At 33.7% G+C, this 15921-nt stretch overlaps 1 long non-coding RNA gene across 1 annotated transcript in view; it reads left to right on the top strand.

Annotated features, from left to right (window-relative positions):
• The window catches only part of LOC103140504 (uncharacterized), a 51958-nt gene extending 36338 nt beyond the window's left edge, over positions 1-15620 (top strand). The window contains exons 3-4 of the long non-coding RNA XR_476512.2: positions 7464-7533; positions 15510-15620. This is a non-coding gene — a long non-coding RNA (uncharacterized LOC103140504). The remainder of the gene's footprint in view (positions 1-7463; positions 7534-15509) is intronic.
• The last annotated feature ends 301 nt before the right edge of the window (positions 15621-15921 follow it).

The following is a 15921-nucleotide window of genomic DNA, read 5'->3' as shown; positions in this document are numbered from 1 at the left end:
ACTAAAATCTCATGATCTAAGAATGATTTTGTGCAAAAAAATGTTTTGTATAGACCACAGACCTGTCTTAATCTGTTCAGGGAAGCATAATAGGTCACCTTTAATCTTTATTTGCTACTGGAAGATAAAATTGAATGATTTAAATCTTTAGAGTATTTAAAATCCAACATATTTAGGAAGTAAAATAAATTTAAAAAATCTCAAGAGGTAGTTCCTTAATGTATTATCATGATCTCTGCATTACTCTAAATAAGGATGATCTACCAGCTGTAGGTGTTAAAACCTAAAAAAAACTTTCTTTAAGATAAAAGACAGTTTATTTGATGTTGTATTGAACCACTAGATGAATGAAAACATCCACTTTGTTGTGGGTGTTCAGAGTGATTTTACTCAATTAACGTACACCAGCTAAAAAATAAAATGGATTTTGTAGTTTTGCCAAATAGCACAGCCCACTCCTTTTCTAAGCCTAAAAGCTACATTTGTCCACAATATGAAAGTCTAGTCATGTCAACAAAGGATCAACCTGACCTGATTCATATCAATTTTTCATTGAAAAACTCCTGGTTAATGCAGCTTTCGATTGTGAAATGTTTCATGTTGAAAATATTTCCATAAACTAGTTGAATCTCTTTGCCCTGTCATGGTGACGGGAACAAAATCAACAAATTAATCTGAACAAAATCCAGAAGTAGAGTCTTTAAACATGTGAAATGCTTTCTCACCCATCATTGCATTTCATTATTTTCATATTTTTACTTTATTCTGGTACGACTTCTCAAATTCTTGTAATTTTAATTGTACGTTTTTTCTATGTATGGCCCCAGTCATCTGAAAATACTGCAAAAATAAAACATAAAAGAAACTTGAGGTAGCAGTTTGATGTCTTGGCCTCTGTCTCTTTAAGAAGTGGGCGGTTTGCACCACTTTTACACGTGCAATCAATTGCACTGGCAATCTTTGTAGATCATGTGCAACACAACCACTTATTGTGCATGTGTTTTGCTATTTTTTTTTGCTCATGAAATTTAGCATTAAATTCCTTCAACTGTTCCTTTGTAAGTTGTTTGGTGTTCACAAACATCTTAATGATTTTCTTTTCTATATGGAAGAACCTTTTTTGTGTTTAGTTAATGTACAATATAGCATAAGCACCTTAGCAGAAATACAGCTACAGGAAGTTAGAAAAGTAGACGTTTAAATTATTACTACAAAAATATAGCACGTTTTAAGTTCTCATCTTATTTTGTTTAGCATTTTAATCCTTTATTTGTCAGATGGCAACCTATTGTTTCTGTTTATGCACTATACTACTGATAGCACTTCAGCACAGCCAGCTAGCTGCAACGCTAACAATAAAAAAAACTTATTTTTGATATTTATATTTACTAAATGGAAATAATTTTCCGCTTTGTAAAATGAATGCTGGTGTAACAGGGTTTTATTTTAGCAATATTATAAATGTGAAGTTTGTCAAAATGTGCTTGTTTATTCTTTGAATTTTTATTTTGTTTACTCAAGAAGTTGTTTCGTCAGACATTTATTGGCGTATCAAGCTCCGGTATGCTGCTTTTGGCAGTTGGTGGTTACCATAGTAACCGGTAACTGACAGTTCCGCCCCCCTTTTTCTGTTACCGTTGGTAACGGTAGTATGTATTAGGATCAACTCTGTGTTTTCTTTACAAATATAATATTTTAACATATATATTAGAGAAATGTAATCATACAGTGTTTCATGGATAATTCTGTGATGTTTATATTTAATTTTCCAAATGCTAACTGCTGCTAACTGCTCATTGTACTTAATTTATTGGGGCTGGACTGATGTTAACCACCAACTTGATTTCCCCTTTTCTTAGAGTAAATACAACAAATCTGAATGTGTTTGTTGTGAAGTCAACCTATTGGATCTGAGACGAACATTGACATTTACGTCGAGGTACCGGCTGCTACAGGACGTTAGCAAAGTTAGCAGTTAAAAACACCATCAATTCAACATGTTTGTTTGTTATACACAATTGGTAGCTAACAAAAATAAGCATTTTGGGTAATATTGTGTCTCAAAGCTACATTAACCAGTTAGTGTAATTCTGTACATTTTCCATGTTTCTTTTTACACCCTCTCTCTTTTCGCTTTCATGTTTTTATAGTGTTTTTCCTTGTGTAGCATTATGTGAAATGTTGAATTGAATGTTGTTTTTTGTCATATTTCCTTTAAGCTCAAGTCAGAGTTCAGCTTTCTCTCAAGTTTGAGTGAAATGCACTTCAGTTTGTACTGTGAAATTGAAGACCAGAGTGGAAAGAATGAACATAGAAAGCTCTGAAGCATAGAAGAGAGGCACTTTGCACTCCTGCGTGAACCTTTTTTATTTTTTCTCCCTTTTCTCTGCCGTTGTATTTACATTCATGCCTACTGTATATCAAACCCTCGCTTTATTGTTTCCAAATGTGTGAACTTTGTAAGTCGTGCATTGGAAATTTAGCACAGTGTTTTTCTCTTCCTTGTTTGAAATAAAAACATTAAATAAACAAAGGCAGCAGCATAATAATTCAATGTTTGCTGCTTAAAATGTATTCAAGTCAAACTAACCATCATGAAAACTGGATGAAAATTGACTTACAAATTACTAAACAAATTACGGAAGATAAATACATATAAAACATTGAACATTTTCAGGGTGGTACAGTCAGGGGACAACCAGATTTTGCTATTGAATTTGCTCATTGTGAGCTCTCTCCAGGGTGCGGTAAATCAGTGTTTAAGCTTAGATTATATTGTAATGAGGTCGATCCAGACTGAGAGAACAAGAGGGCTCTTTGAATAATTCAATGTGAACCTTTGGGATCTTGCAAAGACAATTATGTGCCTGTCGACTGTAATTTTCCTAATTTTTTCTTTTTTTGTTCAATTTTTTAAGGCCACAGATTTATAGCAAGGGGCAGAAAATAAAAAATTGTATTTGTAAATATAGAATCAGAGCTTGTATTTTAATCAGATATAAAGTCAGAAGAGTCAATACAGATTTAACAGGGCTTTATTAAGCTTTATGAATAGATAAAGAAGATTAATCAATTATTTCAGTCAAATATGTTTGATTATTGAAGTACAGGCTTGTGATATGTAATCAAATCACCATTAAACATTTTCTTAAGCAAAATAATAGTGCTTCTGTTTTACCATTTATCTTGGATATTTTATGTTGGTTTTATTCGTGTCAGCGACTCACACTGATAATGTCTTGAGTGTTTTTAATGCTTCAGTGTTTAGCAACAAACGCCTACCAACATTCATGGGCTGAAATACTTTGAATTAATTTGATTCAGACAAAGAGATAAAACAAAACAGACAGGGACTGGTTTTTAATTTAAATGAAAAGCTGAAACAAATATACTGTAAAAATGCAAATTAGAAAAACTGCATATTAATTTATTTTACTCACTGCCAAAGGTTTGGCTAGTCAGTTGATTTGTTATTTAGGAGATCATACATAGAAAAGAACTACTGACTCTTTGCCAAGCAATTGGGCAAGATCTTGGTTAAAACTCCATGTTTACACTCTCATGTGAAAATGTCTGCAAACAGATTCACAATTATACAACCGTACATTTTTGAAAAGCAGAAGTGGAGCCTCCTGCACAACCAAAAAGAGAATGCAGCAAGTGGTTTCTGGATGGCAAATCAACAACAAACCAGTTGTCCATTTCCAGCAGCCATCTACGGTGGTAAAACCAGCCGATCAAATGTGCTGGAACTCCACTTGGGTTGCTAGGTAACGGGTGGAACTCTGCTGGGGTTGCTAGGCAACCGCACAGTTCCCTTCAAATGCGACTTAACATTCGGGAGGTTTTTGAAACAGCTCGTTTACAAATGACAAACATGATTCCATAAAAATTAAATATTATGAGAAATATAAACTTGTGTTAAGAAATATGGTCATTCTTTCTCCTTTTTTGTATCTTGTCTAATATATTCATTTTGAAAGCAAAACCTTCAAAAATCCAGTTGATTTACATTTATTGGTGCAAACATCCACAGTTTGTTGTTTCTTTTCTTCTAGCAGCCAGCAAAGCTACAATTACGTTGCTGTCACAAGCTGCCTCTGCACATAATAATAATCCATTTTTCCCCCCTTTGAATTCGTTTCACACTTAACAAATCACCGGCGTGGTTTTGAAGCATGAAGTTGACGGGGCCCGTTGTTTCGTACAGCGTGACAGTTTGTTTCCTTGTCAGCTCGGCTCTCGTCAGGGGTCACAGGAAGTCGCATCTGAAGCGTATGACATGAATGAAATCTTTATTGTGCCGCTCTTTGCATAAATGTTTGAGTTTTAGACATTGTTTTGATTAGATCACAGGAAAACCAGTTGGAAAAAAAAAAGAAGGGACGCGTCACAGGAACATGAGCCGACTCGCGGCTGAATCTAGATTTTTAACGTTGGTTACTTTTAGAATGAGAAATGTAATGTTTTGTTTGCCAGTGACCTTTTATTGCAGCCCTATGGTAGCATCAAGGAACCGGGTATACTAATACACTTGATTAATTGAAGATTGGATCCAAAGGTAGGAGAAACAGAAGAAAGCTTGAGTTGTTAAATGTCATTTCTGTTAATATTTACCATTGTCGGAGAATAAAGTTCCAGCATTACCTACTTACGAATTTCTAATGTTTTTTGTAGAATTACGACGATAAAGTCGTAATTTTGTGACTATAAAGTCGTAATTTTAGGACTTTATTCTCACATGACTTTATTCTTGTAATTTTTCTATTTTATTTATGTATTATTTTTATTTTTAAAATATTATAACTTTATTTACATATAATTTTGACTTTATTCTCATATTGCTTTCACTTTATTCTCAAAATATTATGACTTTATTCTAGTGCGACTTTATCCTCACATTGTCCGGCTATTTTTGTGTTATTTTGACTTTATTCTTTCATTACTTTATTTTGATACTATAACCACTTTATTCTCATAATAATTTATTCTCGTATTATTTCAACAGTATTTTCTTATTTCAACTTTATTCTCTTACAAGCCTTGTATTATTTCGACTTCTTGTATGACTTCATTCATGTACGAGGTTACTCTCGTAATATTCTCTTTCTATTTCAACGTTTTTGGATTCATTGTCATATGACATAATTTGCGTAATTTTATGCCTTTATTCTTATCATTTTGTTCTTTATTTTTTTATTTTTTAGTGGTGTGGCTCTATCCGCAGTCGTAGACTGGCACCAGATTAACATGGCTGTTATTAATGTGACCACTAGGGGGCAGTCATTGCACATACCACTGAAGATGGTCTGTGATGATTTGGTGAAACCTGTATGTTGCTTTTAGGGTGAATTACTGTGCATTATTTGGCCTGTTGTGCATTAGTAGAAGGAGAAACATTGCTTTACTTTAAAAAAACAACCTTCCATATTTTATAACGATGAATCCCTGCAGGCCCCAGTGTTGCAGATTAAAAAATAAATTGTTTGACCTGTTTCGTATGCACTTTTACATCTTTTTAAATAATCAATTTCATCCTCTGTGTGTTTTTATATGTATCTGCTATCTGTTTGGAGGGGAAAAAAGTGTTTTATATTGAAATGATTTCCATGATGTAATGCGAGGTGACAGAGTGTGGGCAGTTTGGACTTGGTATGGCTCTCAGGTAGATTTCCATGCAGGAAAAGAAACCCAGCAGTCATCAATCACTCTCAGTCAGGCTGGAGAGACTGGCATATCTATCCTCATTCGAGCTGTCTGTACCAATCAGGGAGCCAAATTACACCCAGGACCTAATGTGTTTATCAAGGATTATTAGGGGATTTTTCTCCACCTTAAATCTTCTTAAGTGTTAAACTTTTTTCTTTACCGTTTTTAGATGACATTGTGAACATAGTATGTCGATTATTGGTTATTTTTCAGTTTTATTTTTTCCATGTCAGTTCTTCATTCCTGTCTGAGATCGCTTGTAAGGGATCTATAAATTTGCCTGTCAGTTTTGCCACTGAGGATTACAAATAAATGTAGGGAACTCCAGAACTGCTAACAATTTTAATAGTGGTGTTGGTGCGAGTATTCCCAGCTGCTAAAGAAATAACCAAATAGATCTTAAACTTTACCTGTCAACTATATTCTGTGCACTAGAGCAATACACTAAAGTAAAGCACACAAGAATATAAATTACTTTACATTTAAAGTGCAGCTTTATTTATTGTCTGCACTACATTTTTAGCAGCTACACTGCAAAAACCTCAAAATCTAACCAAGTATTTTTGGACTAGATTTTGGTGCAAATATCTTAGTACATTTGAAATAAGACAAAATTAACTTACAAGCAACTTTTTAGCAAAACATAGGAGGTTGTTATAAGTCAACAGTTTCTTAATGTTGATAAGAAAATATACTAGTTCTACTGACAGATTATTTAATTTATACAGAATATGTCTTGATCTAAGTAAAATCTGTTTTTTATTATCAATATAAGGCAATTGTCACAATAAGATCTACTTTTGCTAAAAACTATGCACGCTAACATCTAATCATACTAACAGATACCAAGCTAACAGATCGTGTTAAAAGTGAAATTCTGTTTTTTTTATGTTTTTTACACTTCATTACTTTGACCTAGGGATACATTTTCTTTGTTTTAATTGTCTGAACCAAATTACATTAGTGTCAATCTGTAGTGATACAAATTGCCATTGGTAGTTAAACAATAATAATTCAAGCTAATAGTTATGCTAACAGCTATTGACAACAATATGTGTTTAACAGAAAATATCAGCTTATTAAAATGTTTTTTATCATTATCACTTTAGTCGTAGACATGAATTTGCTTTACGTCAATGTGTAGAGACAAACACCATTGGTAGGTAACCTACCAATGATTCAGGCTAACAGCTAATGACAACAGAGCTTGTTTAACAGTGAATTTGAGCTTTTTAAAATGTTTTTACACCTCACCACTTTTGCATTAGATATAAATTTGCTTTGCTGCTTTTGTCTGAACCAAACTACATTTGTGTAAATCTGGAGTGACGTGAATTATCATAGTTAAGCTATTGATGATTTGAGCTAATAGCTACTCATGCTAGCAGATAAAAAAGCTAAAGTCTATTGACAACAAGAGAGCTTTTCATCACTTTCCACTAGACATGAATTTGCTTTAATTGTCTTAACCAAATTACATTTGTGTTGATCTGCAGGGTAGATAAGGCAGCTCTGGTACATATTTTTAGGAATAGCATCATGGCTGCCTACTACAGAGAAGATACTGACTTCTGAAATTAAGAGAATACATTATACTGAAAAGATTCTTTAATATATTTTTGGTTTGAAGGTACTCTATGTGCTCACTTGTCCCCAACTCCATCCTGCAGACTAATATAAAATAAATTCTTAATCGTCAGTGCCTGACCTGTGGGTCTTTGCTTTCTGATGAGCCTTAATTATCATCACCACAGATTTCCAACTGTGGACACCAAGAGGTCAGCAGAGACGGATGCCGCGCATCTCAATAATTCAGCAATTAAGGTAAGAAAAGTAAGTCGTTTTTAAAGCTGGAGATGTAAAATTGTTGTATTTATTCTACCAACTGCAAAGCAGTACAGCAAAAGAAGATTTTCTTAGGTTTTAATTAAACAGAATATGAACACAATGACAGTGTAGATATATAACATCACAGTGACTCTGCTCGGTAAATGTATTGTTTGTGAGCCTTGCTGTCATATCCATGTGAAGTATGCATGTAATAAATACCCCGTTGTTTGGTTGGCGCCATGAAAAGGTCACGCTTTGGGGATTTCAGCAGTGCCTAAAAATAAAGCATCTCATCAAGGTGTATGCATAATTAATGATTGGTCATTTTACATAAGGAGGCAGATTTTTCCCTCTCATTGCCCTAGTCAATCATCCAGTGTCAGAAAAGAAGGTTTTAATTCACATGCATTAGCTCATACTCATCAATTTGAGGGTCTTAATGTTTAATCTTCAATATTTGTCGGAAGGTGTTGATCAGGTGTTTAATCTTTTTGGATAACATAATACAGAAAGTTTTTCAAAATTGCAACCAGTAATGACTTCAAAAACTAAAAAACTATTTTTTATTATATTTTAATTTTTTTTAGGAATAATTAAACTTAGGATGCATATAATACAATAGGGAACTCTTTGAATGTTGTAAGGCAAATTATCCGCCACAAATTAATTAAACATGTCAGCCCTTTTAAAATCTAAATTTAATCGACTCATTAGAAAGTAAATTGCATAAATTAATGATCTGAAGAGTTCACAGCCTGTAATAAAGAATAAATTCTGAGCTAGCATCATGTTTTTGTGCTCTGGTTTACATTTTTTTTATGTCAACCTCTATTTTTCCAGGAAATCTGGGAGTTTTTTCCTCTCCCCCCACCCCCTCTGATGTACTTCCTGATTTGTTTTAGCGCTTGTCCTCCTTGGTTTTTATCCAATTAGTTTCCCCTCGGCCCTTGACACACTTGGCCTTTGCTTGCTGATTACCATTCAGCTCTTGTTCATTTGTCATTATTTCCTCCTGGTTTCATGCACACAGACAATGGTGTTTTTGACAAACAACTTCAGTTTTTGACACCTCAAAGTGTTTTAAAGGGGACTTATTATGGAAAAATTGACTTTATGCACATTTTCGCACCTACTTTTGAGTTTCTACTGCTTCTAAAAAATATAGAATAAAATTTTTCTTGGCAATAAGTTGATCTTCCTTGGTGTGTGAGAAATTAGCCATTTCAAAAACCCTCAGAATATAACCTCACAAATTAGAGGGCACTGTGCCGTTACCTAGCAACCCCAGCAGAGTTCCGCCCATCACCTAGCAACTGAACAGGAGCTCTAGCAGGTGTAAAGCGCTTTGGGGTCTTCTGGACTTAAGTGTTATACAAGTACAACCCATTTACCAAGAACGTGAATATTTAGGTCAAAGATAAATATTTAGTTTAAAGCTAAAACATTTCTTAAGCTCATTATTTTACATGCTAGCTAAATATTTGTTTTAAAGTTAAATATTAAGTTCAGTAACTAAATATTTAACTCCAAACTGAATATTTGATTAGCAAACTGAAGGTGTTCAACATTTAGTTAGTAAACTAAACATTTAGCTTACTAATTATTTAGTTAGCAAAAGAATTGTTAGCATGCTAAATATTTAACTTGCTAGCTAAATATTTGTTTTGAAGCTAAATAATTAGTTCACCAGCTAAATATTGGTGAACTAAGCTAAATATTTAGTTCATCATAAATATTTAGCTCCAAACTAAACATTTAACCTGCAAGCTAAGCATTTAGTTAGTAAGCTGAACATTTAGCTTATTAATTATTTATTTAGGAAGCTAATTTTTAAAGCTACAAATTTTGTTAGCAAGCTCATTTTTTAACATGGTAGCTAAATATTTATCTTTAAGCTAAAAATTTAGTGTGTGAAATAATCTGCCAGTAGAACTTGTATCTTTTCATCAATATTGAGGAATTATTTACTTAAAATAAGCTTCTGTATCTTGTTGAAAAGTTACATGTAAGTTAGTTTAGTCTTTTTTCAACCGTACCACAATACAAACTTATCTCATTAGCCAGACAGGACTGTGTTGACCTGTCTTTGCTTCTATCAAAATATCAATCACTCCGAACCACATTACAGCTTCCAAAGATGTCAATGTTTCTTTCCCAATTTGAGCTTCATTTCCCTCATTAGAGCAGCACATATTTCACCCTGTCATTTGTTTTGAACCGGTATTGAGCATGTATGATTAAAAGAGAAGAGATTGATTTTCTTACAGACAGCCTCTTAATGAAACCCAGCAGAATAATTGACCCTGAACTTTTAGTGCCGCTGCATCTTCCCCTCATGTATCCTGAGCGGTAAAGATGCTCAATATTCAAATAAACACAACCGCGGCACTGCAAGGAGGAAATCGAAGGCCGAACACTTTAAAATACATTCAGATAATACACTACTTGCTGAAATGATTGGTCGCATGGAGGGAAGCCATTACGTGGCCGCCATTAACAGTGCATCATGCAGAAATAAGCTGATCAGCACTTTACGATGGAACTGGCATTTGTAAAGAGGATGGATGGCCTTCTGTGTTCATTATCATCAGTATGTCTCCAGTTACGCAAATCAATTGCACATTAAAGCACAATGAAGCCAAAATGTGTCTGGAAGGTTTTGTTTTGACAGCTTAGATAGCGTAATATACAAATATGTATTACAGATACAAATAATGTAATATAGCATTCTCTCTATGCAGATGAAAAGTAGCTCTTTTGTTTGTTTTGCTTCTACTCCTTTTACAGCCATGTTTCATTGTTATATAACATTACAAGTAATTATGCTTAATTTTCATTCCCTTTCACTTTCTTGACATGTTAAACGTTTTGTGGTTTTATTGTTTTGGCAAATGAAAGTGCTGACAGCTGAATTTGCACCTGGAAGACAATATTTCCAGGGATAAATAGATTTATTATTGTTATTACTATTATTAACCTTTATTTAACCAGGTAAGAAAACCCATTAAGACCAAAGTCTCTCTTTTACAGGGGAAACCTGCCAAAGAGGTCAGAGGCACAAACTTCAGAAACAGGAGTTAGTTAAAGGAGTCGTTTGACATTTAAAGAGGAAATGACTACAAAAACAGTTCAATTGAAGACAAAATAGTGTAAAATAGGCAAGTTTTCATTGTAAAATATATCTCCAAGTGTGTTTTCCTGCCTAAGTGCCCAGTAGACTCAGTTTGATTGGGGAACAATTGGAACATTTGTTACATTTTCAGCTGCTGTGGTTCTCTTTCAGACTGCACTATATTAAATGAACCAAACTATTTGAAAAACCTGTTCCCCTCCTCGCCTGTGGGGGCGCTGCACCAAGAACTATTGAAGGAAACAACACTAAAACCTCTGAAGTAAATGTGAACGCCACTTACTTCTTCATTTTCAATTTGTAAAATTGAATGGAAAAAAACTATTATTCCAATCTAAATTTTTCCATTAACAATGATTTCAAAAACTTATTGAAAACTTTGCAACAATATGCATTGAAGTAAATTATAGTAATGATATATAAAAGTTAGAATTCCTAAATTTAAGCTGTTTTATGTATTTCACAACCTCTAAAAACAAAGTAGATGAAGGTAAATGAACGAAAATAGCACAAATAAACATGAGTATTTTTTGCTATCGGATAGAAACCATACCCAGTTACAGAGCGGACTGTAATATGATAAAATACCATTTGTATGAGTTTCCTTTAACATAAACTGATGTTTGTTCTCCAGCAAACAATTTAGTCTCTCAGTTGATAACAATTCACCCAGCAGACATTTGGACAATGATTCCTGCAATCTTACTCATCATCTACACAGGACTGCCTCAATTTTACCTTTATGACTCCAACAATAAAGGTCCCAACAGATGATGGATGGAAACAACTGGAGAATAACATACACTTTGTTAAATGTTTATTCAGAGGCAGAATAAACAGATTCATATTAAATTGTTCATGCTTTGGCAAATTGTTTTTAAAAGCAGAAAACAAATCTTAGATGAATTAAATTAGTTGTAAACTATCTTAGCTGACATTCAAACTAAACTCAGCTGAACAGTTCATGAAAATACAATAGGTAAATATAATTTTTAGATGTTTAATGTTATAAAAATATTTAGTTTGTTTGGAGAAAAGACAGGTCCAAAAATCTAGAGCATGATTTCCTCATTTTTCTGTCTTTTTGTCTTCCAAGCTATATTTCCTGGTCCTCCCCTGCCGTTCCCTCACAACTGAATCCGACTGCGAGTCATAGATCACTCGAGACGCCCCAATCATTTATATGCAAATTGGATGCCATCTATTAGCCTTTTACAGAATCAGTTTAGATTATGGGAGAAAACAGAGAAATGTCTGTATCTGATTCCTCTTTCCTGGCCACAAAACCCCATTTTCCCCCCACATGCATTAAACTGTCATATAAAAACACGACAACGCTTTCACCACACTATACTTTCTTTATTAGTGGACTGATTATTGAGAAATATAATTTCCTTTTATAATGATTAATGGTTGAAGAAGAAAAGAAAAGGAAAGAAAAGAAAATGCATAATCTGTATTGAATATGTTTTATTCCTTAGAGAGAATGAATGATGTGTTTTTTGTGTTAACCTGTTAGCTAGCATAGCTAGTACCTCACGGGTTAGCTAGCTTGCTGCTAATGCTTGTTGGTTAACATTTCAATGTTAATTTCCAATTATAGTTACCAACTCTATCTTAAAATACAACATTTTAAACTTAAAAGGGGGATTAAATTTGAATCCATGTAAAAAAAAAAAAAACTTAATTTGAAGATGCACATAAACATAACTGTTTAAATTTTTACTAGTACTCGGTTTTATAATTGGCTAGCTTTAGCGTATTGCCATTTATTTTCTTTCTTGAAAGTTGAAATTAATTATTATGTTTTGGATAGCTTAACTTGCTCTTTGGATCCATTGTGGGTTTTTTTTTTTTGTCTAACTCTGGTAGTCCTTATGAAAGAATGATTTATGTAGAAATGTTCTGTTAGTTTTATTACGCTTACTATTTTTAGGTTTCTTAATAAACCAGAAAAACACTTCCACAAGATGACAACGCCAGCTGACTTTATAATTAAAAATAACATCACATTGTTTTATGCTAGATGATTCATTGTATGCTACATGATTGACAAATATTTTGTATAGAAAAAGATACATTAGCAAAAAAGTTTAGCAAATAAACATAATCCATCCTGGTGTATAAATAGCTTCCATCTTTGTATTTGAATGACACAGTGTATGGTAATTGTTTTTTGCAAAACAACAACATCTTTGCCTCTTTTTTTTTTATTTTTATTTTTTTACCAGTAATGGCTACTTTGGATGTTGGCATCATAAAGAGAGAGAGAGAGTAATGGGTTGGGGGGGTGTGGAAGCTGTATCTCTGCTAATTAAATGACAGCGAGCAGGCAGATGAGGGAACCGGTTTAATTTTTCAAAGGTGACATGCAACCAGGAACATTATGTGCCAGCTATCAATATGAATAACAGGTAGAGAGGCATCAGCTGGCAGGCTTTCTAATGAAGGACTGCAACACTGTAATGTTGTCTCCATCTGTTGTCAAATGTCACTGCATTCACCCTGTGGCTCTTTTTCCTTATCCTGATGTTTGCCTTCGTCTGTGTCAGAACTCGGCTATATAGGCTGTCAAATTACAGATTCAGGTACCAAGAAAATACGCTAAGTTCCCACTCATAATTAGGACGGAGTCTTGGGGCTAAGAAAATAAAATTAGTTCAATTATGGGAATAAAGTGGTAGTATTACAACAACAAAGTCATATTACTACTTTATTCACGTAATATTATGACTTTTTGAAATATTTAGACTTTATACTCATATTATGACTTTAATCTTGTGTTATTTTGATAATTTCTTGTAATCATAATATTATGATTTTATTTTTGTGCTAGTTTATTCTCGTAGTTTTATTTTTTATTATTTATTTTTCTGTTTTTATGGCATAAACTTTTGAAAGTTAAATTATGTAACATATTAACTGACTTGAAACAAAGATAGTTGATTCTTACTCGCTTTGTTTAATTTGAAGTGCATCAAGTTTTCAAGCAGAGTTTTGAAAAATGACTGAAGACGATAAGATGTTCCTACAGTTTTCATGATTTTATGTTAAAAGGGCTTTCCATAGAACGCAGAATATGTGTTAAACCGTCGACCAATCACGTCACTTCCTGGACGTCTGGAGTTCTGGATTTTTCCACGGTAAAAAAAAAAAAAGGTCAACTCAACCTACCGCCATTTCAGGACATCCGTGCAGCTAGAAATAAAACAGGTAAAATTGTATTTGATAAACTGTTAATAAAGCATAAATGGAATTTATTAATGCGGATATTTATTTATGCCGTTTAGTTTTTAAGTCGGACTGTAGTTTCTCAAGTGGTGCCTTGACCTTTTGTGAGTTAGCTTAGCTTACACCGAGATTCTTTGGGTATAAATGTATTTCCAGACTTAAAATGTTGTTAAAGTTATTTTTACACTATAAAGAAGCACAATTATTGTGTTAAATAACTATTATTGAATTATTTGCACTGCAAATGTGTGCCATCCTTATAGAGACACCTCATTGTGTTGGGTTTGGACTCGGGTTTGTGTTGATATTAACACATCTGTTTTAAGAGCCCCTTAATTACTGAATTTAATGTTTCATTTATTCTGATTACATAGCGTTTCTGTCATACCAGTGTAATATAAATGCACTGGCACAGTTGAGATTATTATTTGAAGTTTGAGTTCAACAACACAAAAGCAGCAGTGTATTCAGAAAAATAATTGGCTTTAACGCAAGAACCAACCAAACAAGTAAATGCATAAAAAAAGAATTAACCTCAAAAGCATCCAAGCATAAAAATAATCCCAGCTGGTGTTGTTTTATTTCAGATTAAAGCGTGTATATTTGCTTTATATATCAAGTAAGAGGACATTGCAGAGCTGCATTAAAGATGCAAGTCGGAGAAGTAATAAGGAAGATAAAGTCAGTGCTCCAAATCCATGTAAAATATATGCAATTAGACCACTTCATTTACATTACTTTGCATACATGTCTCATTACAACATCCGTATGTTGAATCTGTGCTTTATAGATTGTTTTGTGTGTCTAATCAGACTTGGAGAGGACTGACTATTAAGTATCTGAAGACATTCCAGTCATCAGGGTAAATAGAGTCCCATGATAAATTTTTGATTTAAACTTATTAAAAATGCATAGACGCTTGATAAGTATATCACTGCACTGTCCTAATGAAACAATAGAGAGTGAAGATGGCTAACATCAATCTTTGGAGAAGAAATGTCCTTCTTTACAGTAACACTTTAAGTATTTCAGCTCAGTTAGAGTCAAATTGTCCTGGTTGAGAAACGGTGAGTCGAGGCCAAAATGTTTTGTTGCGTTTCATGCAAAAATCTGCCTAGCAGAAATAAAAACAGTAAAGTTTGTTGTAAATATGTTTTTGGTTGTTTACTGTAATATTGACCAGTTTCACGTTATGTCAAAACGATGACACGTTCTCTCCTGAATAGCACCTCAAAATGACAGTTGACAGTCCAATATTGCTTTTCATTTGTTGATTTCCCTGTAAAAATGTTCATAAGTTGCTGCAAGGTTGGCTGCACAGGCAAGGCTGCAAACCAAACATGTTATTTTATCGTAAACCTTTTGATGAAGAACAAAAAGTATTAGTTCCACTGGCAGATTATTTCACTAATGCCTTGTAATAAGTGAAATAATCTCCCAGTGAAACTATAATTTTTTAAATCATTATTTAAGAATTGTTGACTTAAAACAAGCTGCTATTTTTTTGCTGAAAAGTTAATGTAAGTTAGTTTTGTTTTTTACAAATGACCAGAGATATTTGCACTAGAAAGAGGACAAAAATATTTGGTATGATTGTGTGTTTTTCCAGTGTGGATGCAAGCTGATCGGAGTCCGCTCCAAAACCAGGAAGTGGACTACAATACACGGCATTCTGGGTAAGTACGACCAAAACAAACGCAAGCGTCTCATGCTAGCGGCAGAAATGTCTCGTGGTCTGTTACCAAAAACAACAGAGAAATCTTCCAACCGCTAAAATATCATGCTACTTTGTCTTTCTGAAAAAGGAAGTTGTGCTCAGTGTCTTCAGAGGTTTTTGTAGTTTCCTTCGGTGGCTCTTGGTGCAGCACCCCCACAGGAGAGGAGGGGAACAGGTTCTCCATAGGATTTGGGCCGTTTGACACAGTGCAATGTGAAAGAGAATCGAAGGAGCTGAAAATGTAACAAATGTTGCAATTTTGTTCCCAAATTGAATGGAGTCTACCAGACTATGAGGTGGGGAA

The sequence above is a fragment of the Poecilia formosa genome, unplaced genomic scaffold, assembly GCF_000485575.1.
Source record: "Poecilia formosa unplaced genomic scaffold, Poecilia_formosa-5.1.2 Scaffold72, whole genome shotgun sequence".
Lineage (NCBI taxonomy): Eukaryota > Metazoa > Chordata > Actinopteri > Cyprinodontiformes > Poeciliidae > Poecilia > Poecilia formosa.
This window is presented reverse-complemented; position numbering and strand designations above follow the sequence as displayed.